Genomic DNA, 23,322 nt, shown 5'->3' with positions numbered 1-23,322 from the left:
GGAGGGAACCATTTCACACTCAGTAACAACTGAAAATATTTCAGTATCTTATTCTGCCTTGAGATGGAAACAAATGCTCATGGTTCAGAACTTCCAAAGACAAATTCCAATTTCTAATCGAGTCAATATTTTATAATGTTTTCAAGAAAAATAGTTTTATTTTGGAAATTAAGACATAATATCTGACCTTACCATGTACCTTGTACTAATCAATCATTTTTTATTTCCAGTCAAGTTTTATGTAAGCCACATCAATGTAACATTGGGTTACTACTTTGATGCCTTTTTGAGCTAAGCATTGGTCAAAGAACTACAGAAAATCCATCTGCTTGTACTTTCTGAATGCCAGTCCTTATAAAGAGATTATATCTTCAACAGATTTTAGATCTCTCTTGCTCAATGGATGTTGCTTTCACCTCATTGAACGACAGTCATCCCACTCTGTCTTCTTTTGCCTAGCACTCTTTTGTCACATTCTGCTCAAAATTTGCTAGCCAGCTCTCTGTACTCTTATGAGATATTAATTCTGGTTCACAAATAAGCATGAAACAACACACATAATCGAAGATTTCTCATGGTTCTGTGCTGGCTGGATGCTTGCAGGTGCTGTTATGTGTCACGTCTTTTTGGCATTTTCATTATTTTGAGCTGAGTCTTACAGCTACTTTGCTAATTTTGTTTGTCCTCATTCTTCTGGCTTCTGTTATGTTAGGGTGAAATGAGCACTCTTCCTGCATATGTCTAAAACAATTCTTGAATATTTCAGTTCAGTCTTGCCCCTTCCATGCTTGGGCTTTTCTTGGTCAGCTAGATTAACTTCTTTGATTTGGGCTTGTATATTATTATAGGGTTTGGGTTTTTTTTTATAGAGTTATTTAGGAGTTTTAAGAATCTGGGTGAAGAATATCCTCTTTTTTTTTAATAGAACCTGGAAATGTTCGTGAAGTTCTAACAACTTTGGCAACATATTTTTGACTGTAATGGAGGAAGAACAAATGTTTTCCCCATTTTTCTAGAAAGTATGGTACTTGGGACACTGTGCTTAGATTTGTAGATGCATTTTGTCTCCCAGCTTTGAATCTGAATTAATCACTTTCTTCTCCAAAAGTCTGCTTTGAATTGGGCATTGCAGAAACCTGACTGTGTCTCCCACACATTAGACTATGATGCTTACCTGCAGTGTGCTCACAAAAGCTCCTCATCCTAATCTAGACAAGTTTGGTATGAATTTTGAGGTTCAATCTGAAAACACGCTTACACAGATCCTTTAAAAAATGATTTCAGAGTTTTGACTCAGGCTGAACAGAAAAATGTCTTTAAATCTTGAAAGATGTTAGAAGGGAGCATGGCTGCTCCTCATTCTCCTATTTTCATGCAGAATGTAAAGACAAACTACTAGCCTTGAACAGCAATGTTTCTAATGCATATAAATTGAGCAGATAGATCTTGAGGTCTATATGGCAGTGGTCTTATGTCATGGTTTAGCAAGGAGTAGCTTTTGCTTGGTAACAGGGGGAGCAGGTTGCAGTGAAGACCCAGTAAAGAGTTTTTGGACTCTCTCCTGGCTCCTGGGTTCAGACCCACCTCCGGCCTGGCTGCGCCACTCTGATGCCTCTGTGATCACTATTTAGGGACGGGAATTTGAAGTGTTGGCAGGAGGTGTAAGAGTGAAGGAGGTGACCACGTGGACCTCATAGTCAAAGAAGGAGGGAGGAAGGAGGAGCACCAGACCAGAGACTCCTCTGCAAGCTGTGGGGAGAATGCAGGCTGTACCCCTGCAACCCATGGAGGGCCATGGCAGGACTGAGAGCCACCAGCAGCTCTGTGTGAGTGCACCTGGACTGGTGAGAGACTGTGAGAGGAGGTGGCCATGGTGCAGGCCGTGCTGAAGAGCCTGCAGGATGCAGAGCAGCCCCACATGAGAGGCAGAGAGGAGCTGCAGCCTTTGGAATAAATGCGCGTTGGAGCAGCCCGTGCAGGGCTGCTGGGGGTGTGAGGTACCCCACGGACTTGCAGGGAGGACTGGCAGAAGCTATCAGGAATAGACTGACTGAAACCCCCACTCCCTGCCCCCCCCCCCGGGCCGTTCATGGCAGGAGGAGATAAAAACACCGGGATCAGGGCTCTGAGCCCGGGAAGAGGGGAGGAGTGGGGAGAAGATGGTCTTAAAGGGCTGATCAGACTCTTCATCCTTGTACCACTCTGTGTTGTTTATTTTGGTTATGTTTTGGGGTTTTAGTTGGTTTTGCATTAAATTATTTTCTGTTTTCTTCCCCAAGCCCAGTAGCCTGGTCTGTTTTGTCCTGGACCTTAAGCGGCAATTAAGCTCTCCCTGCCCTTTGGCACTTCTCAGGTCTTTTTGTACTTGAGGCTAACCGTGTTCTTTTGTCCCCTGATGGGCCAAAACCAGGACATCGTATTAACATGGAATGAAATAAATTGTTTGGTATTTGATGAGTAAATTTTGCTGTGCATGTGCATTAGTTTTGCTTTCAGAGAAAGGTTAGTTAATCTCTGGGATATATCCTAGAAATACAGTGCACATCTGTGCGAATCTTAAATAACCAGTAACTGAAAATTTTTGGCTCATGATTGGGAAGTGTACTGCCTTTGTCAAATTGTTTCTATTTTTGGAAAGCTGTGAAATACCAGACTTGTACATCACATCAGCTTTATCAACTTCATGCTGTGCTGTTCAGTTTTATTTCTAACAGGAGTGCAGCAATGTCTTGTGAGCTACTGGAGATGGAGATTAAGGTTTTCAGACAGTAGGGGTCTGACTGCGTTTTAAGTTTTAATGCTCATTTCACTTGAGATAGGCACAACTACTTTCACAAGTTTGGCAATTTCCAGTTAAAGGAGCTCCAAAGAAATGACTTTGCAGAATATGTAAGAAATGAAGCATCTTGGAATGCCATAATCCCAGGCTTTTAAGCATATGTCTATTCTCTGGGTAACTGGTGACTAAATGTCACAATCCATTGCTTTTCAATATCACAAAAGCCTTGAAACGGTTCAGTACAAAGAACTAATTGAGACTGGATAATTCTGCATTATTTTTGTATGCTTTGAGATAACCTTATTTCTTACCGTCTGTGGCATTTGTAACTCCGCTTCTCTCAAGGTCAGCTTTTCTTGAGTGTTAAACCCAAATCAAAGCCTGGGTTTGACCTGTTTTCCAGCTGGTAATACTCTGTGCCCAGGCCTGATAACGCTTTGCTCAGCCTCCTAGTTCTTCTTTGAAGGGCTGGACAAGTGAGATGACACTGAGTGGTACAAAGGGAAATCAGTATCTATCTAGGACCCTACCTCAAATACGTGTGCAGTGTGATCAGGTCCTTGGAAATTAGTAGGGTTCTCCTAAAAGCAGCCTCACTCAGCATATACTGATGCTTCCTCCCGGGGGTGGAAATATCCACTTGCCTTCAGTGTTTCTTCTGCTTTCTATCTTTTGGGAAGAAGGGGAGAAAGCAAATGGGTTTGAGAAGCTTCTGCCTTCTTCTTCCCCAGAGGAAAGCATAGAAGTCTACTGAAAGGGAGGATCTGAGAAACTTCCTTCCCTACTGTTCCAAGAAGGTAAACTTTGGTATCTGCTTTGTGGTGGCAGATAATAACTCTGCCATTTGATTGTTTAAAGGGGTTTGTTCTGAAGAAATGAAGGGCAGTAGGATAACTTTGCAACCATGCTCCAAGCTCCAGGGTGATGGCAGTGTAGTTAACCCCCTCCTCATCTTCTCCAGTTGCCCATTGGCATTGATGGGTAAACCTAGGAGCAGCATCTCAAATTGAAGGCTGAGGATGAGACTTCATTTACAGGATGAACACCAACAATGATGGACATAGAAATTACGTGTTGCAGACAAGATCCTTTTCTCCTGGAGAATCCTTGTTTGCTTCTGATGAGTAGGTAGGCTGCTAAGTAAAGCTGAAGCCCTCTGGAGCAGAGCCAGTGTGACTCAGGTGCTGCTGAAACAGATTTATTTCACTGTATTACAAAGCAGTCACTTTCTCAGAAAGGTGATAAAGATGTCTACTTTTCCAGAAACCTACATCAGTTATGTCTTTGTAGTTAAGAGTAGATACTGTATAGCAAAACCTTATCTGGAGTATCATTTTCCTGATCAAAATGTTAACTTGACCTCAACTTTTGTTTGGATACAATATGGAATGACTTTTTTTCAGTTTGTCAAGAAAAACTAAATATCTGAGGGTAGATGAATCATTTTTATTTTCCTAAGAAGAAACAGGTTTTCTTGTAGGACACTAACATCTATTTTCTCAAGGAAAAAACAAACATTCAAAAAGCTAAAAAGAAGAGAGTAATTCTGCTTTCCTCATTCTCCCAGTGGTTATAGATGGCAGAGCAGAACCTTTCATGAACTTAATCTTCCATCTCCTATTTTAAAAAGTTTCATCAAGTATTATGAAGAAATATTCTCACCCCATCTTACAGTAGCTGTTCTAGTTTGTGTTAAATGAACATCCATTGGACAAAAGCAAGAAAGGCTTCTGCTTACTTATAGCAGAACCTATGTCTAGGATCTATCAAGTACTGGGTTTTGCTTCTGGGAATATGCAGCATGGGAGAAGGTGGAAAGAAATGAAATACACTTGAAGTGTGATTCTGTTCTGGCATACGGAAAGTATGAGGGAGTCAAAGTTGATTAAACACACAAAATATGGAAGCGATGTTTGAAAGTACTTTTTGGAACCTTCTAATTTTCTTTTTATTAGAGAGCTTATTTGCAGATAAACTGAAGATGATGAGCATGATTTCTGGTAATATTTTGTTTTTCACATTTTCCATCATTAATTCAGACTGCTGAGCTGAAATTTTTATGGACTTTTGGAAAGTAATTCACAGGGTCTTGCCTCGACTGGAGGATTTATATAGTTTTAAACCTTGAGGTTTTTTTATATTCCCAATTAATTAGCATACAAATGCACTGGCACATGATATTAGAACACCCACAGTAGGGTCTGCAAATCAGTCTCAAAAATTTGGAAAATCTCAAGAATTAAGCTATACTTTAGAAGTGCCCTTTGCACCTATGGAACATAAAAAAAATCTTAAATTACAAGACATACTGGGGTCTTTTATGCTTTAGGTTACAAGATAGACAGTGCTCATTTAGGATAGATTAATTTCATTTCAATTTATCTGTCTAAATTAGGCATGTACCTCAAGTCAGATGTCTAATTACCCTCTAAAGTCAAAGGAGAAATAGAAGGAGCTACAAATGGTTATTCTTCCTGCTCATCTCAGAGGACTGTCTTGGGGTGAGATGAATTGCCCCTGGAGATATCTGCATCTATTCAGTAAGAACACAGTCTGCATGACTACATTACAATGGACCTTTTACACATCTAAATATAGTTGAGATATATCCTGCCTTATTCAATGTTGTTTTGCTGCCTCAATGTTCAATATGCAATGCTGATCTTTACTGCCATGTTGGGTAACATCCTATTCAAACTCAGATCTGAAGACAGAATTATTCATTTCCTCTGACCTTTTCTACAACAATTGTCAGTATTTTATCTGGGTGCTTCACAAACATGAGTTATCCTTGTAGGCACTTTGAGAGATAAGGAGATAGTGTTACCCCCATTTTATACACAAACTTTGTTTATGATATTTCCTTGGATTTTGAATATCTGACTTTGCAACTTCAATGATATACCTTATATAACTTGTCTTGTTTGTGTTTTGTTGTTTGCTTTTTTGTGGGTTTTTTTTTTGTGTTTTTTTTTGGTTTGTTTTTTTAAAAATAAAACTAAATAAGAAAAAGCCAGGTATAACAATCTGGTTATCAGAGAGTCATATTTTAGTTTCCTACTCCCCTTCATAGGGTCTCGGCTTGGCAGAGGAGACTTCTTTGAAACTGCCACTTACTGACAGTAGTCCTGAAACAGATCTTTAAAATTTGGTGGGAGACAGATCGTAACTGACTCGGTGATAGTATCACTCATTTCCCAGTTTTATCCAGCTTTTCTGTCATTAATCAGTAAACTTCAGGGTAAAAGGTATTCTTGTAAGGAAGAATAAGTTTAAGAACACACATATCTGATGCTGAACTTTCCTGGCTCTCAAGAAGTCCTAATGTGAAGGGAATGACTCACCTGCAGCCTTGCCAATTGCCTTACTAATTTAGGGATATTTACTGTGTTGCAGCTTTGGTCAGTGCCAAATTAAGTTAGATGGGAATGATTTTCACATGTACATGGTTCTTGCTCAGGAAAAATAAAATTGCAACTGTAACTGGACCCTTCTCATTTATCTGTAAGAATTTTCATATTCTATATTCTTGGAAATTCTCCACTTTTCAGGGACATCCACAGACATCCAGGTGCCCCTGTATTTGCCACTGGTGAGGCTGCAACTCAAATATTGTGTCAGTTTTGGGCCCCTCACCACAAAAGGGACATTGAGATGTCAGACTGTGTCTGAAGAAGGGCAATGAAGCTGGTGAAAGGTCTAGAGAACAAGTCTTATGAGGAGCAACTAAGGGAACTGAAGGTTATTTAATCTGGAGAAAAAGAGGCTGAGGGGACATATTCTCCCTCTTTACAGATACCTGAAAGGAAGTTGTAGCAAGGTGAGGGCTGATCTCTCAAGTAAGGAATGATAGTACAAGATGAAATGGCCTCAAGTTGTACCGGGGAGGCTCAGATTGGACATTAGGAAAAATGAAAGAGTTGTTACAATGCAATGAAAGCATAGTAACAGGCTGCCCAGGAAGTGTTTGAGTCACCATCCCTGAAGATATTTAAAGGACATGTAGATGTGTCACTGAAGGACAAAGTTTAGTAGTAGATGTATTGGTCCTAGGTTAGTAGTTGGACTTGATGATCTTAGAGGTATTTTCCAACATAAATGATCCTGTGATCCCTGAAGCAAATGCTGAAAGGGGACCATGAAACTTAATAAGCAATTTCTTCAGCATGAGGAAGAAACATAGGCATTATGTTGGACCGTGGCTGTTAAATAAAATACAAAGAAATAATGTAAGGAATTGTTGTTTAAGATAAGGTTGGTAGTCTCTCAAGTGGCCAGTTTTAGTTATTTTGAAGTAGTTAATACACCAAGAAGAATTGGGCAGTACCTTGCTTAGGAATCAGCTATCTTGAAGGACATGAATGCCACCTTCTCTAAAAACAGAGAAACGCTCTCCTCTTTTCTTTGGAAAAACACTTGTCCTCATTTTCCTTCTTTTACAAAAGGCATCTAAATGGGTACATGGTAAATTTAGTGAAGCATGTAACAGAAAAGGAATGCAGTCTTTGAGAATCATCGCATTTTGCTTTATTTCAAACTTTTCAAGCACATATTTCAATGGGGAAATGTGGAGAAAATGGTGCCTTTCCCCTTACCCTTGGAAATTCTATTTCTCTTTGTCATAATAGGTTTAAACCTGTAAGATGGGTGGGACAAACCACAATAATTAATTTCAGTGTTTTATGTGTAACAAATTACTGTTGGGGTTATCAAAATTTTATTTCAACTGCCAGATTTTGGACAGAATTCTATGAGTGGCTTTTTTGTATAAGACAGTGCTTACAATATAAACAATGTCTAGAACCTGTACATTATGATTGCATATTTTCCGTGCCTATTATGTTATTGAATACAGAGAAAAATCCAGTTGTTGAACTGAATCCTATTAATCCAGCTATGTAGAAGAATCTGCCAGGATAGGCTGCTCTGATAAAGTAAAAATGGATCTGCTATGTCCCCAGTATTTTTGTTTATATATTTGGGAAAAAATAATGGAGGCATATGTTAGGTTTAAGTTTAATGGGAATTTCTGCTTATGGAGAAGACCAATCAGAAATTATTCTTAACATATTTTTAATATATAATTTATTCTTCCTTGATATTGATTTATTTATAGCACCACACAGTTAGTGTTCTGGAAGATTTGATTGCTTGGAAGTTTTAACGCTAACACACTAACTAACTAACACACTAACATCATGACACAATGGCTGTGATTGCCAATTGCATGCAAAAAATACTATGGTTATTTAAACATTCTCCACAGTGGCAAGATCTGTGTAGAGAATAGAATATATATGAAGATCTTAGTTGAACTCATCTCGTGTTTTTGAACTCAATATTTATCTGGGCTTGTATAAACATTATTGAAGAAATTTCTTCCGAAGAGATGGGAAAAAGATATGGAATAGATGATCTAGTCATGGTCATCATTAGAAAAGTTTGGCAGAACAGTGATGATTTGATATGTATTCAGACTGCATTTCTAGGAAGCTTTCTATTTTAAGGAAAGCTGTGGTTGCGAATGATGGGAATTAGTACTTCTGACAAGGATAGGAACTAAAACTTGAGAGGTGCATTTGGTGAAAGTTCTTGTAGATCTCATCAGAAAAGAGACATGCTTTTTAAAAAAACATTTTACTTGAGAAAATCTAACTCGCTTGTCAGAAATAAGTAAGTGCAGGATTATACACATTGATGATCACCAGATGCAAGACAGAAGTTTCTGAAGAGTCTTATTATTGAAGAAATGGTGATGAGTTATCATATTAGAAAATAAATGGTTATGTGAGAGACATTGAATGACAAAAACCTGTAGCTGGAAATACGTATCTCCAAGGAATTTTAGAAACATAAGGGCTATTTGGGGTTATTTTGGAAATAACCTTGAGAAAATAATTATTGAAGAAAGAGCAGTAGGTAATTTTAACAGAATATAACCAATTGTTTCCTACAGCATATCAATGTGAGATCTGGTGTTTGAAGCTCACAATAAGGAGAGGAGACTTTGCAGAATCTTGGTATGTTTTTAAGAATATTTAGATACTAATAAGCAGTTGGTTTTTTTCACTTACACTTACATTTGTTCCTCGTTTAAAAATAGTTATGTTTTTCTGCAGAAAGAAACTAACACAAATGGTCATTATCTCAAGTCTGAGACAGATAAAGCTTTCCCTTTGACTCAAGGTTCCCATACTACATACCCCATCAAGACAAGCCATAGGAAATAAAAAAAAGGTAATGTAGTCCATTAACTTCTCCTTTATACTGTGTTCACATGATAGGATTTGCCTTCCACAATCCATTATCTCCAAAACTCAGGACACGTGTTATTATTCACCTATGCCCACGATCAAGATACTTGCCTTTTAAACAAATATGTGGTATTTAACTGCCAGTCTGAAATGTGCACAGATGTAATGTGATACATTGTTGATACAAGCCATAGGAAAACATTGGCCATTCTCAGAGCTGGTGGCAATGTATGACCAGAAGAAGGAAGTTTATTTATCTTGAGACATGGGTTGAATACTCATGAATATGTTTCTTTACCAATCTGCTCTGATGAGCCCTGTCTAGAAAATGCAAGCAAATAGTTTTGGATTTTCTGTCTTTTTAAGAACTTTGTGTAAAGAATAGGACTTATTCAGGTAGCCAGCTATTATTAGGCAGTAACAGTAGCATGTTTCCTTGAAGAGTCCTCTTATTCCCAAGGTTCTCTCACAGGGTGGTATCCTTGCTCTGCCCTGACACCACTGTAGGCAAACTCAGCTGCTTCTCTGATTTTTCTCACAGTTCTTTTCTGTGACATGCCCTTCCTGCTCTCTGCCGTCCTCCTTTATAAGTTATTTCTGTTACTATTTTATCAATCTCCTTTTTTTACAGTGATTTTGAAACAGTGGTCACCAATCAACATATTACCTTAGATGCTGAAATGTTTTAGACTTCAAAGCATAATCCAATGTGCTCTTGTGACTGAGCTTGCATGGCTTAAGAAATTACTGCCTCAGTTTGCATCTAATACTCCCTTCTATCAAGCTGTAACAGACAGGCTTTTCAGTCAGAGACTGTTCTCTGTACAATTATCATAATACACAGCCTGGTGATGATGCATTTCTTTCTCACATGTCAGTTGTCATCACTCCTGACATATTACTGAATATCATAATCGAGTTTTTAACCAAAGAAGGTTAAATATGGTGGTTTAATCTTGTATGGATCCTCAAATGAATTTCCGAATGAAGAAAAATCCTGAAAATGTTTCAAAAAACTGCACTGCATCAGTCATTTTTGCTTCTCAGCTTTCCTTGTAATAGTGTTTGAACTTTTGGCTGGATTTCTGTCTTTATGCAGATGACCATCATACTTAAAGTTGAGTAAAGGGCATCTCTTTGACTTCTGTTTTCCAGTATTCCTTCAAATGCATGGAATATTGGATGCTAATGTAATTTTACTTTTTAGTAATTCCAAGACATCATTTTCTGTATACTTTCTGTAAAAAAAAACCCATAATCATTAGCCTACTCAAGTGCAGTCACCTTCCCTTCATAAAGACTGATTCAGACAATATCTTGTATTTCAATGTACAGATTGCTTTAGCATTTCTGCCCTTTCATTTAGAGGATTAGCATCTGTGCAATGTTGCAAAACCATGGCTTTCTGTCTACTTTCCAAGAAGTATGGTATTGCAGTGTTCTCTCTTTGAGTAACAAACTGATCAATTGTGGCTATTACTGCTCTTCCACTCATTGCTTGTACACATAATCAGCAACTGCACCACTATTTTATTGTAGGTTTTGTTTATTACTGTTCTTTTTAGATCTCAAATTATGGTGAAATGTCTAGAATTAACTTGTCAAACAAGTGCTCTTTAGTGTGGGACATCATTTTAGCAAATAATATGATTCATATCTTGTTAGGGCTAAATTCTTCAATGTCTAGTAATTTTGGTTGCTTCTGTTTTTTGATGCCTAACTTTAGTGATTCTTCAGCCTAATTTGTTAATTTATGCTTATACCAAGTGCCAAGAGGTTACATGGATTCCCAGCTATACCAGTCTGTAGTTGCTTTGAGTTTTGGCAGAGAAAGAAGGTACCTGGCACCTACAGACACCCTTAGAAGTGAGTGGGACAAGAATGGCTGCATCCATCAGATCTGTTCAATGTATTTTTAGAGGGCTACTCAGAGCAGCTCTGTTGGGTACAGCTTGTCTTACCCTCTTCCGCTCTTCTCAATTCACTTCTCCCTCCCTGCCTTCTCCCCCTTTACTCATGGTGTAATTCAAGAGCCAGTGCATGATACCAAATGAGATAGTGCAGGATTCCCAAAGCTACATGAATTGCTGCTATTATATAAAAGCATTGCATAGCAAGTTTCTTGAATTGGGTGGGATATTGATTACTTTCTGAAGAGGCTAATTGAATCTTATAATTCAACAACAGAAAGCAATTTTTGAAGCACTGTCTTAAGAACTATATTGTCTAAAAGATGCATTAGATGGGTGCAGCAATCAATGTTTGTCTCAATAGCTCAAAGAATTGAGAATGTCCTTAAATACTGGCTGTTAAAATATCATAATTTTGTGTTTCTGTGCAAAAAAGGGGCTGTTAGAGAAACATAAAAAGAAATGCTTTCTTCTTCATTGTCCTTAACTGTAACTTTTGTAACAATTTACCTTTCATAAATAGGCTGTGCTTACTAACATTTGCAGAAGGCTTACATGGAATTTTATGTAAAGTCAGGACTCCTGATTTAGCAATTGCACTTTACACCTGTGCTTAAGGCTAAGAATATTTTTGAATGCTCTACCAGAGGAGTCCAGAAAACAATAATACGAGGTAGATGTAATATCTGATTCGAAAACATGCCAACTGTCCAAACTTCTAAAGAAAATTTGTGTGCTAGTTATGTTAATAAAGTAAAAAGCCCTGTTTTATAAATGCTGAGTGCTGAATCCTCTTTGAGTTTCTTAGGCTTTTCAGTAGCCTGCAGGGAGGATTTGGAGGTGGATCACAAAAATGACAATGGTACCTCTTTCACTCACTCGTACTCTTCATTCTGGCTGCACTCACAAAGCCACTTTTGGCAATAAGCATGTGGGGCCAACATTATTCAACCTGTCCGTGCCACAGGAGCACACTTCAGGTTCAACCTCTCAGCCTGGGTTACTTGCTAGTTAGGGGCGGAGATTTTCCCAGTACAGAAAAGACGATTTGGCATGGCTGTTATTGCTGGCTTTGACAGCCTGTTATGTTAAGTGAGTTTCTTCACTAGGTCCAGCTAGTTTATAGACCTGGTGACTAATTTTTGATCTTATAGGGTATTGTAAAAAAAATGTAATGGGCATATTTGCAAAGGGAGCCACAGGGCTTTAGCTATGTGATGCCCATTAATTACAGCAGAACACTCAAGAACTTATTCTCTTAGCGCGTTATGTCTTGTTTAAGGTACGTTTAGAAACATTGACTTTTTTTTTAACTTCTACATATGTATTTACTTTCTATAACATCTTGTTACCTTGTCTATGAATGCATTACAGCAACAAAATTGGAACATGAGTTTGCTTAATAAGGTACATCGTTATCATCTTGAGTAAACATTCATAAACAGTCTTGTAGCACCTACAAATTACACTCATCTGAAATGAGATTAATCTTGTTTCAAAGGGAATTTCCCCATGTCTGAGTTTTGTCCTTTCTCATGATGTGGAGCCTAGAGCAAGGCTTATTTGAGCTCCTTCACCAGTAGTGCACAGTGGAGATTTTCAAGTACTTGACTGTTGTCTCATTTGCTTCTTTAAGCTACTTCTTCAGAGCAAGAAAAATAATCAAGAAATTACCCAACGGTACAGAACATAGCCTCTGTCTGATTTAGTGGTTATATTACCATTGTGATTCATGGCTAATTCATACAAAAGAAATTAGGTTATATATTACTATTAGGAGATTAGCATTTCATGAATTTAATAAATGCTCTCATGGCTACTTCAAAATCTAATTCCCTGGCCTAAAATGTCACCAATGTCTGCTTGTTTTAGGTAAACTAATTTATTTTAGTTTAGTAGTGCTGGGGGAATATATTAGCTGAGATTCATTTTGAGTAGAGTCACTGCCCTTTTCTTTCACCCTCTGTTCCCTTCGTTCTATAAATCTAAAATGCTATAATGTTAGAATGGTGCAGGAAAAAACCCTGCTGGCTGACCTCGTACAGGAAAGAACAACATACTAGTGTACATCATCAGGAAAAGAAATGTCACGTTCTTAACAATAAGCCTATTGGACATACCTAGAAAAGTTAATTTATGGTATTATGTATATCCAGTGGTCATAGTCTTATAACTTGAGTATATGACTGTTGTACTGCTCTCCATGGCATAATATAATTTCCTTAAGAGCTTTTAGCAGTGTCCACTGCAGACTTAGAATGAGTAATATTACAGGCTTTATTCAATTGTGGTAAATATAAATATATAATATTATTTTATCTCTAACTCAAATTCAAATTTACTCATTCTATGGATAAAAGAATGATGTCTTTCTGCATTGGAGTATAAAGTTGGTAGACAGTAAAGCTGCTTCTATTTCCTTCCTGCACCAGGATTCTGCAATCTATACACAATCTGAACTAAGATCCTCCATGCATCCCTGACTCTACAGTATCCTCCTAAATAATTTGCTTAGTGAAATTTTATGTACTTTATGCCAAAGTTCTGCTCCTGTCCCTACCCAACATCATTTTAGTCTTGGCATCTCAGAGAAGCTGAAGCCATAGCCAGGTTTGGATCAGAAATGGAGGGTTTCTCCTCTCATGAGCCCTGTATGCCTGTTCTGAGAATGTCTGATGCATCATTCCCACAGACACAGCAGCTGCTGCTTGCTTCAAATGGCAGTGGTGGTAAAAGCAACCCTGTGGATCACTTCTTCCTCTGTCTCTGGCATGGTTAATTTTATTTTTTTTGTCCCTCCTGCAGGATGGAGCAGTGGGAACAAGGAAGAGGGGAGAAGAGAGAGAGATTATTCTTAAGGCCCATGCTTTGGTACCTGGAATGCTTGTGATGGGTCTGTGAGAGTGGCATGAATCCTATTCAGGCCAAGGAGAGGGATGAGGTATGAGTCTGGGCTGGAGTAGAACATAGATTAGAAATTTTCTGATTGCTGAACTGTTACTTAGAAGAAGACTAGAGTAAATTATGAGGTTTTAATTAAAAAAAAAGAGGAAACCCTCATTTGTCCCTTGAAATAAATGTCTTGAATACCAAATGTCAGGAAACAGCCAACTGAAGTCTGAAGCGAATCCAAAGCCCTGAAATAAGTTGGCCATATTTAAACTTCTCATTGTGGCAAAACTTAAAGTCTTGGCAAGGCCTCAATGTGTTGACTTTTTAAAATGGCTTTAAAACTGTTAGCTATGGTGGATGGTGCCAGGTCATAGTCCATTTCTTTCACTTTGCCTTTGTGTCTGAGGACAAGCTAGGTCAGTGTCTCCCAGCTTCTCACTGCTCACCAGCTCCAACAGCAGAGGTTGTCCCTCTGTGCCTTGCTCCCCTTGTCCTACTTTCCTGACAGTGCTGGGGGCCTGGGAGGAGAGGCAGGATCAGTTCCTAAACCAGACTGGTGCTGATTGGGAGGTCATAAATTTGCATGTGTAGCCTTCTGATTTGCATTTACAAAGATGAACTTCTTGAGTTATTAAAAAAGAGAAAGTGAGCTTTCTGTGACAATTCCTTCCACAAAGAATTTCCATCCTTTACAGTGGTGTACATTTCCCTTACCTGCAGTTTTCTGTCATAGCTGTCGGAAATCCCTTCGCAAGTGTATTTCCATCTCTAAATGGTCTTCAAGTCACTATATCCATTTTCTCTGAACTGTCTCTATTACAGTGCCTAAAAGACATATACAACGTGTTGTTAATTGGTAGTTGGGGATCACTTATCGTTATTGATTTACTTTTAAATTACTTTAACGACATGAAGAATAATAAACCTGAGCATGTAATTCAGTTTCATAACGGTGTATTGTTGCTTTTATCCTCATGTCTATACAATTAATATCTGCAGTTTGCCTAAAATCACCGGCTTGTTTTTGTTTTGAAACAGACAATTGTCTGGAGCAAATACAGTCCTTTCCTGTATCATTCATTGGCAAATACAATTATCCTCTGATGCATCATAGGGCAATGGAAAGATTTTATGGAGAGGATTTAATATACATGCTGAAGTCTAGTTTATAATATTTTGGATTGATCTGCCAAGTTGAAACTTCAGATAATAAGGTTTTTTTTGACCTACAATCTTATTTGAAACAAAGACTTGTGTTTTAAATGGGAATGTTCCTGATAAACTATCACAAGTTTTCATGTTTACTCTTAGTGTTTTTCATGGGTTAGAGATTTTTTGATTGATTACTTGTTGCTAAAGACATCTTTAAAAAAGAAAACTACATTTTCCACATATTAGTAGGAGAAAATAACTTGAAAACATTCAACTAATTGTATCAATCCTTCACGCTAACCAAAGGTACTTTAGAAAAGTTTAAAAGCTGTCAGCTTTGTAATTTTTAAAATTACATGAATTTTTTTAATGCTGGGATAATTTTGTATTCCATAACTGAGTTCATGACATAATCTGAACAGGACTTGACTATGGTGAACTGACCTGTTTGTCTAAAGACCTTAACTGAAAAACTTTGCAAGGCTAACAAACAAAATCCACAGGGTGTGAACGCAAAGGCAAGAAATAAAGGAATATTCAAGAGAACAAACATTCTTCTTTTCCTGAAATACTCATCCAGGCTGTCATGGATAGGAGAAATGAAAATATTTTCAGGGAACTGCAGCTTGTGACTAGCCTTTTGGTCTGCCAGTTTTGTGCCACGGCTGTGAGTACTTTGCTCCCTGCCCCAGCAGTTACTGTGTGAGAAGCCAGAAGACTCTGAGAGCCTGTTCTTTTATGAATTCCTGCTAAACAGAATTTTGCAGCTTAATTTAATGTTTAACACTTGTACTTTATTAGGGTGAGAGATATTCCAGTTTTTATTTTAGGTATTATTTGAGTGCATGTGGGTCTTTGTGAGCTCCTGTAAAACACACATTGGTAAAAGAGTGCTAAAGAAGTTTCCCAAATACAAATAGTTCTGAAAGCATAGCCTTAGAAACCTTAACATTTGGATTCTATGCTGGGATGTCTGGAAGCCTTGGAACCATAAGGTGTAAACTTGTGCACACCAAAGAGAAGCCTTCTCAGTTCACTTCATAGATAACTCTGCTTCACTGCTGAATGGACACTAAATCACACTGGCTTCAGCTGGGGATTCATTGATAATTGATGGTTACTCTCTAGAATTTACAGATTCTTTCTTGAAGTAATTATGTTGATTTAACTCTTTCTGTAATTGATTCTTAATTCTTTGCTGAGATTAGATTCTTCATTTAAATATAAATTTAGCAGCAGCATTGGTTTATTCTTAAATTAAGTTGAATTCAATCATAATTAAACTATGGTAACATTTCTTGGTTTTCTTTTTTTCTTTTTTTTTTTTTTTTTTGCAATTCAGTTTCAATGATTTGAATAGTACTAATGAGAAGTAAAATCAGATTTCTTTCAGTGAGCAATGTGGATCTTAAATCCTCTAACACTAGCTCTACTTTGTTAGTCCTTGATTCATAGGCTAAGCCAGAGAATGATATCATTGCTAGATTTATATTGGTTTCAAGTTTCATATTTTAGCTGTACATGTAAAGATTCAGGCATACCGTTTCAGCTGAACTAGAGTGCATGGAAGGGAATATAAGGACTACACTAGTGATGCAATGTGGTCATACAATAGATTCATATAGGCCATATTAGGCAGCAGGTGAAAGCATTCCTTCTGCTTCAATTCCTTTGGCCTCTAATTTAAGCTGGCTTTGATCTTATTAACCAGTTGCCATCTATACTTTTTATGTACTATTAAATATGAGCATTAGAGTAGAAGTTCTGTCTCAGTGATAGGAACACTTTCATATTTATATGTATTTGTATTCACATTTAAAAATTATAATTTGTTGTTGTTCCTTTATGTCTGGTGGGACAGATGGGCTTTAATAACTAGCTTCTGTTCCAAAACCAATGTGGAAGCTGCTGCTGGGAAAGGTTGATGGAGAGGAGAACCTTTTAATTGCAATTTACAGAACATGAACTAAATAAATATTATCCTAACTTGGTTTTGTTCCAACTTCTGATAAGGAGAACAAAAGCTGAGAAAAAGTTGGGGAAGGGTGAGGCTTTTGCTGATTTTGAAGCAGAGCCTTTGTTCTCAGTACAGAAAGGGCTGAACAGTGCAGGGAGAGATCTCTGCTCTCTGCTAGTAGTAGTACTGGATTTGGACTTAAGACCAGAAGATTTATACCTTATCATTAACTTCCTTAGCTCATATCCTCCCTGGCCTCAGAGAGGCTTGCTTTGCACAAATCAAATTGCAGCTGTGGACAGACTTTGGAAGGGACTTGTTTCATTTCATGCTTGTGTTTTGGAGAGCCTTTTCCTCATGAGATGGTAGATATGACATAATGATCCAAGCTTTCTTTATACATCTCTTGGGTTTTAATAAAAGTTTTAGATGGATAAAAAGCTTCCAGGTCCTGTCTTCTATGTTTTGTCTGTTTCAGGGGAATATCAATACCAGAAAAATCAAGAGTATGAAGTGGTTCAAGCTGCTTAGCAGTGTAGGTTAATAGAAAAAATATCGACTGTGACTGATCTTGCAGTATATATTCTTTGTTTCTATGTAATTACATTTTTGGTTTCAGCTACAGCATTGAATAAATCATTTTCCAGTATTAAATACCTCTTTTGCAATTCTCCCTCCAACACTGTTAGTGATTTGTTTTCATGACTCTTTTGGTCTGTCACGTCACTCCATTGGCAGGATGTTAAGACTCTTACTCAAAAGTGAGAAACAACTTGTAAATACCGCTGATTTTAATTAAAACATATTTAGTTTATTCCAGGAGGGATGATGCCTGGCTTCTTCTAGAAAATACTTTCTTTTTGTACTCCATTCATAGTCCTTGTTTGAATGAAGTGAGAGACTGTTCTGTGCTTTTTGGAAAGAATATCTGCTTTTCCAAAATAGGCTTGATGTTATTGAATATCTTATTGAATATTAGTTAATCATCAGGCTGGCAAGGAATTTTGTCATTTCAACTAGAAATCTTCTGCAGAAAGTCTGGTGTAAAAGCTGGGAAGCAAAAAACAAAATAATCTTTAAAAAAACCTGTTAATTACTTTTCTGGAGCATATTTAAGCCTACAGCTTATTCTATCTCAGAGATTGAACAGTTTGTGAAGCGTTTTCATTAAGTAAACCCAGGAGACTCTGAGTTTTCTTAAAACTGCAGAACTATGGAAAAAAAGATTTGTCTGTTTCCTTGATTGATCTGCAGTGTTGTTCAGTTATTATACGCCTCTGTAAATGTGTGCAGTTCAAGGCAGGGTTACTCCCTGATGAGAAAGAAATTCAGGCACTGTGGATGTGTGAATATTTATGTCTGCAGTTTCTTTACACACGCAGCTTAAGACTGACTGTGATTCAAAAAAACCTTGGCTTCTACAATATCTGGTTTTTTACAATAGGACATATTTATAAATGTGCTAGTTTCTAACACCTCAAAGCATTCTAGCCTTTGCCACTGTGCTTTGGCAGCTTCTTACATTCCTTTCTTAAAAAATCAGCTGCATTAGTGTTTTATTATTTGCTGCTTTATTTTTTTCTGTATTGAAGGCAATACTTTCAGCATTACCTATTCTGCCTTCTTTCGTTTGGCATTCAAGCTGGTGTTTCCAAGTCAATCACCTCTTTTAATTTCTTTCCTTAGAGTCAAGTCATCATTTCAGTTATCATCTGTTTTGAAATGGATCAGATGATAGTTGTTAGTGGAGAAATCATAGGCTCCTGGATGAGAGTTTTAGCTTTTACTCTGCCACCTCATATCTAGTTTTTATAATGTTTTGTTCTTGTACAATATTTTGTCTGCTGATTGTATCTTTCTCCAATAGATAAAAAAAAATACAAGATGTACTGGAGATAGGATTGGAGGATTTTCTGCATGGTTGTTACATATACAGCCTGTTTATTACCTGTTTACCATGCCTGGCAGTGTTTTGTGCGCTGTGTGGGCACCATTTCACGGGATGCTTCTGTCTGTCCCAGCTCTGCAGGTAACATGTTGGATCTGAGATCCAAGGCTGTGTAACTAGGACCAAATAGCCCACCTTGAGCCTTGTCAGGCAGGAGCCCAGACATCCTGAATGCTGTACTGCTGCTCTTCTTCCTCAACATTGGATCAGGCCCTTAGATACTGTCTCTTCAGTCTCTGCTACGTAACCGTCTTCCTTAATGCATCCATCATGATGTTTTATATTGGTTAATTAGCTTATCCACTGAGCAATGAACTCAGACTCCCACAGCTGGCAACATCAGGTATTCTTTAGATGACATGCATCTTTAAATGCTACAGATGATTAGTTTTCTCTTACAGTAGCAGTGTTACATTGTGTAGTCCTTGTTAGACCTCTGATGAACTATGGCTGTCTGTTAGCCTACTCTCTAGCTGCTTATCAGTCATAGTCTCAAGTGTGTTGCTTCTGTGACACAGCTAGCATTTTGAGATGTTTTCAAGTATACAGCACATTACCTCTATATGGCTAAGCAAAAAGGACTGAAACTTTCTCAAGTGAGAGATGTTTTTTTTCAGAATTCCTCCTGTAAAAGACCTTGCATAGTCATTGATTCATTCAGTTAATTAGCTAAATTCAATAATGGATTCATTTTCAACAAAGATGAAATATTACTGGCTTTTTTTAGGGAACCAAGAACATTTTACATCTGTGGAACAAATCCAAAGAAATGTGCGCACTACCTTTTCTTTTCTGCTGTTGATGAATAGCCTGGAGATAAGTAGTTTTGTTGCTCTGATACAAGAAAGAGCTAACCAAAAAGTTGAGATTTTGAGTACTTCTTCAGCTTATATACATATGTATGTGTGCATGTTGGGGGCAGTACCTTCTATATATATACATATACACACATAGTTCATATTGATCTTGAAAAAAGTTTAATCAGCACAGAATATTTTATTCTATGATGTAAATACAGACAACAATGTGTATCTGAGGTCTTTTTATTTAGAGAGGCATGTATGGCCTTTTGGCATAAACTATTCTGACTCCAGCGCAGATGAATCCCTCATGCTGGTTGAGGTTCCCATTGATGCAAACTGTCTGTAGAGAGCAGTTGCTAACAAAAGCAGACACCTTCAGGTCTGGATGCCTGAGATCTCTCCATGTCCATCTTTACTATTGACCTGAGAAGAATGTGTGTCTTAAACTTTCTCTCATAGTATACAGATGAGTCATTCCCACTATCCTCAAGTTGTGTTTTACTCATTCAATTGTTTTGGTATACTTTGCTCAATTTTCTGTACATTCTTTTTGAATTCTGAAACTTTTTTCTTCATAGTCCTAAACTTTTCAAAGGTGAATAGTGTGTACTGGTGCATCAAACTCCTGATTTCTGTGGTTTCTTAGTTTTCTAAATTAGAGGAGTCTAGCTTGATTTTTTTTCTTTCCTTTCAAAATAGTTCGGAAGGTACTTTTTTTTTTCCCTTGAAGAAACAGCTGAGCTATAAGTTAAAATAGCATACATGCTCTGTGACACAATAGTTCACTCTGTGAACTACAATAACACCGCATACTCAAGGAGTTACAGAAGCACATGGATTTGTGAGTACTCAGGCATTTCATAGTTTCACTCCAGTCAAAAAGAAAATGTGCAACCTATAAACAAACAAAAGAAGCAGAAGTACTACCTATGTCAACAAAATTAGACAAGCATTGAACCATAGCTATCTAGGGATAGTCTGGATGCTGCAACTCTGATAACTCCAATTTATTAGCGAGTACAGTTGAACTTAAGCTGTTTTGTAAACATTGTATATCTTGCAGTAGTGAAACTCCTGGATCAAAGATGTCCCATGAAAATGAACTCATTCATTGCATTGCATTTGCAGCACCATAGTCTGTTACCAGAGTACAAAGCTCTAGCTGAACTTCAACTTATTTCCTTCAGAACTTCTATTTTAACATCTAAGACCATGATCCTGTCACAAGCTGTGTTCAGCTGGCTCCTGCACCTGTGTAGAGTGCTGTGGTCACTACTGGATCTCTAAGCTAATGCTTGCTTGCATGTAACAGAGAGCAGAAAGGACCTCTATTTCTTTCTCACCTGCGACAGAATGTTACTAATGCTGTTTCAGTTGTGGTTTTCCTTGTGGCTATGTGCAAGGATGTAAATGAAGGACAGAAATTAGTTGGAAAGCTCATTTTTTTGTTAAAAACCATGAACATATATTAGTAAACATTTTCCCAAGATGTGTTTGGCTTTTCCTAAGTGATGATCCTGATAGGTGCGCTCAGGATGTGAAATTACAGGAAAGGAAGGAAAAGAATTTAGGACACGGGTGTTTGTTGTTTTTTTCATATGGATGCAAAACGTTTAAAAAAGAATATATTAAGGGGAAAATTAAACAATAAAAAAAATCTTGAGAGAGAAAGAAGTCTCTCTTCAATGAAAACTTGAATGAAAAAGCCTTTTTTTTGGGCTTCATCCTAATAGTCTGTTGGAAGCCAGACAGAGTCTTTTACTTCACCTGATATCACTGCTTAGTATACTTACAACTAAAACCTTTCTATGTGTTTAGCTTCCAGGGTGATGGGTTCCCAAAAATAATCTCTTCAATCGTAAGAAAAAGCAATATTTTTTTTTATATGCCTGAAGAGTGAGTGGTGCTGAGAGGCATGGACATACAGCTGCAAACACTTATGAGCCAGCTCTACCTTAGACACAGCTAGAAGACCCTTTGGGGTTCCCTGTTGTTTGAAAATGGAAAGGCAGATAGGTGCTGGAGAATGATTTCAGCTGCCTTGAGGACATCATCCCACTGCCTGAGCTGCCTTCTAGGGGCAATCCTGGCTGCAAGCTCTATACATCACAGATACTGCAGTTAAGAGTAGTAAGCTGAACAGACTGTGCTTACTAAAACGTGCATTTAAATGGAAGTGGTTTAGGCAGAGTCCACCACAAGGGCTGAATTTTCCAGCCAGGGTATCATTCTTCCATTCTTGCATGAGACAAATAATATCTATTAAAGTTAACTGCTGCTGGGCTAGACTTGTGGCTTCCAGCTTTTGGGCAAAATGGGTGCAGCGTTTTTCTGTGGCTAGTATTACTTATTGTTGTTTATTTTTTTAATGCAATAGGAATTTAGTTTTGAGCTGACAGAGACTCTGTTTATCTAGGACATGGCTTCATGCTGCAGCTTTTGTCTGTAGATTTTTTTTCTTTTTTAATTCACGGTACAATAATTACTTTTCCTCTGCAAAAATGTGTCATAAGGTAGCTTTGTAAAAGTCTATTATAATATTTATGAGAGGAACAAAACATGATTTGATGCCATTCTAAGAAATCATATAATGTGTATTAGACTATTATGGCACCAGACATTTTTCCGAGAACCCATGGAAAGAATTTGGCTGTGTTTGCAACCAGTCAGTGTAAATGTTAGGAATATTTTTATTTCATTTAAATCCAGGGGTATAAGATACTATTCTGATTTTTCCATACAGAAAATAGTCTTAGATAAAATGAAACTGTCTGCCACCTGGGCAGAGAAATGGAGTAGTAGTCATGTATCTGTGAGTCAGAAATAAAATGAGCTTGAAGTGCACTTAACACACATGTTGTCTCTCATCTTTATCCTGTTTCGGCTCCCAGGCTTCTGGTTTTGCAATAGTAGAGACTGGAAGTATTGTGGATGGGCACAAGATAAATGCTACCAATCATATTCTTCTTGGGGTACTGTTTAAGAAAAACATGAATTGTTGGATGTACTGTAATTATTTTATTGACTTTGTGCACTATTACACAAGTAAAACGGTGAGACCACACCATGCTGGCACTTAAAGCAGGCTCATCTCTGCTTTTTAAATGTTTTTGAAAGCTTATTTATGATATGTTGTCCACAATTCATTTCTACCTTTGTTCTCTCCAGTCAAATATTTTTCACTAGCTGTTCAATTGAACCTGTATGTTAAACTCTGGGAATTCCTTTGGGAATGTTTTTTTTGGAACAGATTCAGTGGCACCTTAAGATGGGCTAATTAAACTGTGAAATCACAGGCTAGTCTGAAAGCCAGAAGACTTTGAGTTTATTTTGTTCCCTTCTAGTGGGTTTGTTTATTTGGTTTTATTTTTAAATATGTGCATCTGGGCTTATGTACAAAAATTTAAAAAGGATTAGGACTGCAGCTCGGATACCATAGTGATAAGGGTGGTATGACTGCATGCGGGGACAGATCCACCCACCCACACTAAGACGTGCTCATTTTCTATTAGACCACAGTCTGTTTTGCAGAGAAAGGTTGTGAAAAAAACTTTGCAGGGGTGGAAAGCCGATGTACAAGGTCTCCCCTGGGACCATGGGACATATAGGTTGTAGAGAGGAGAAGGA

The sequence above is a fragment of the Colius striatus genome, chromosome 5 (genome assembly GCF_028858725.1).
Source record: "Colius striatus isolate bColStr4 chromosome 5, bColStr4.1.hap1, whole genome shotgun sequence".
NCBI classification, from domain to species: Eukaryota; Metazoa; Chordata; class Aves; order Coliiformes; family Coliidae; genus Colius; species Colius striatus.
The sequence above is the reverse complement of the archived record's forward strand: the minus strand, read 5'-3'. Positions refer to the sequence as shown.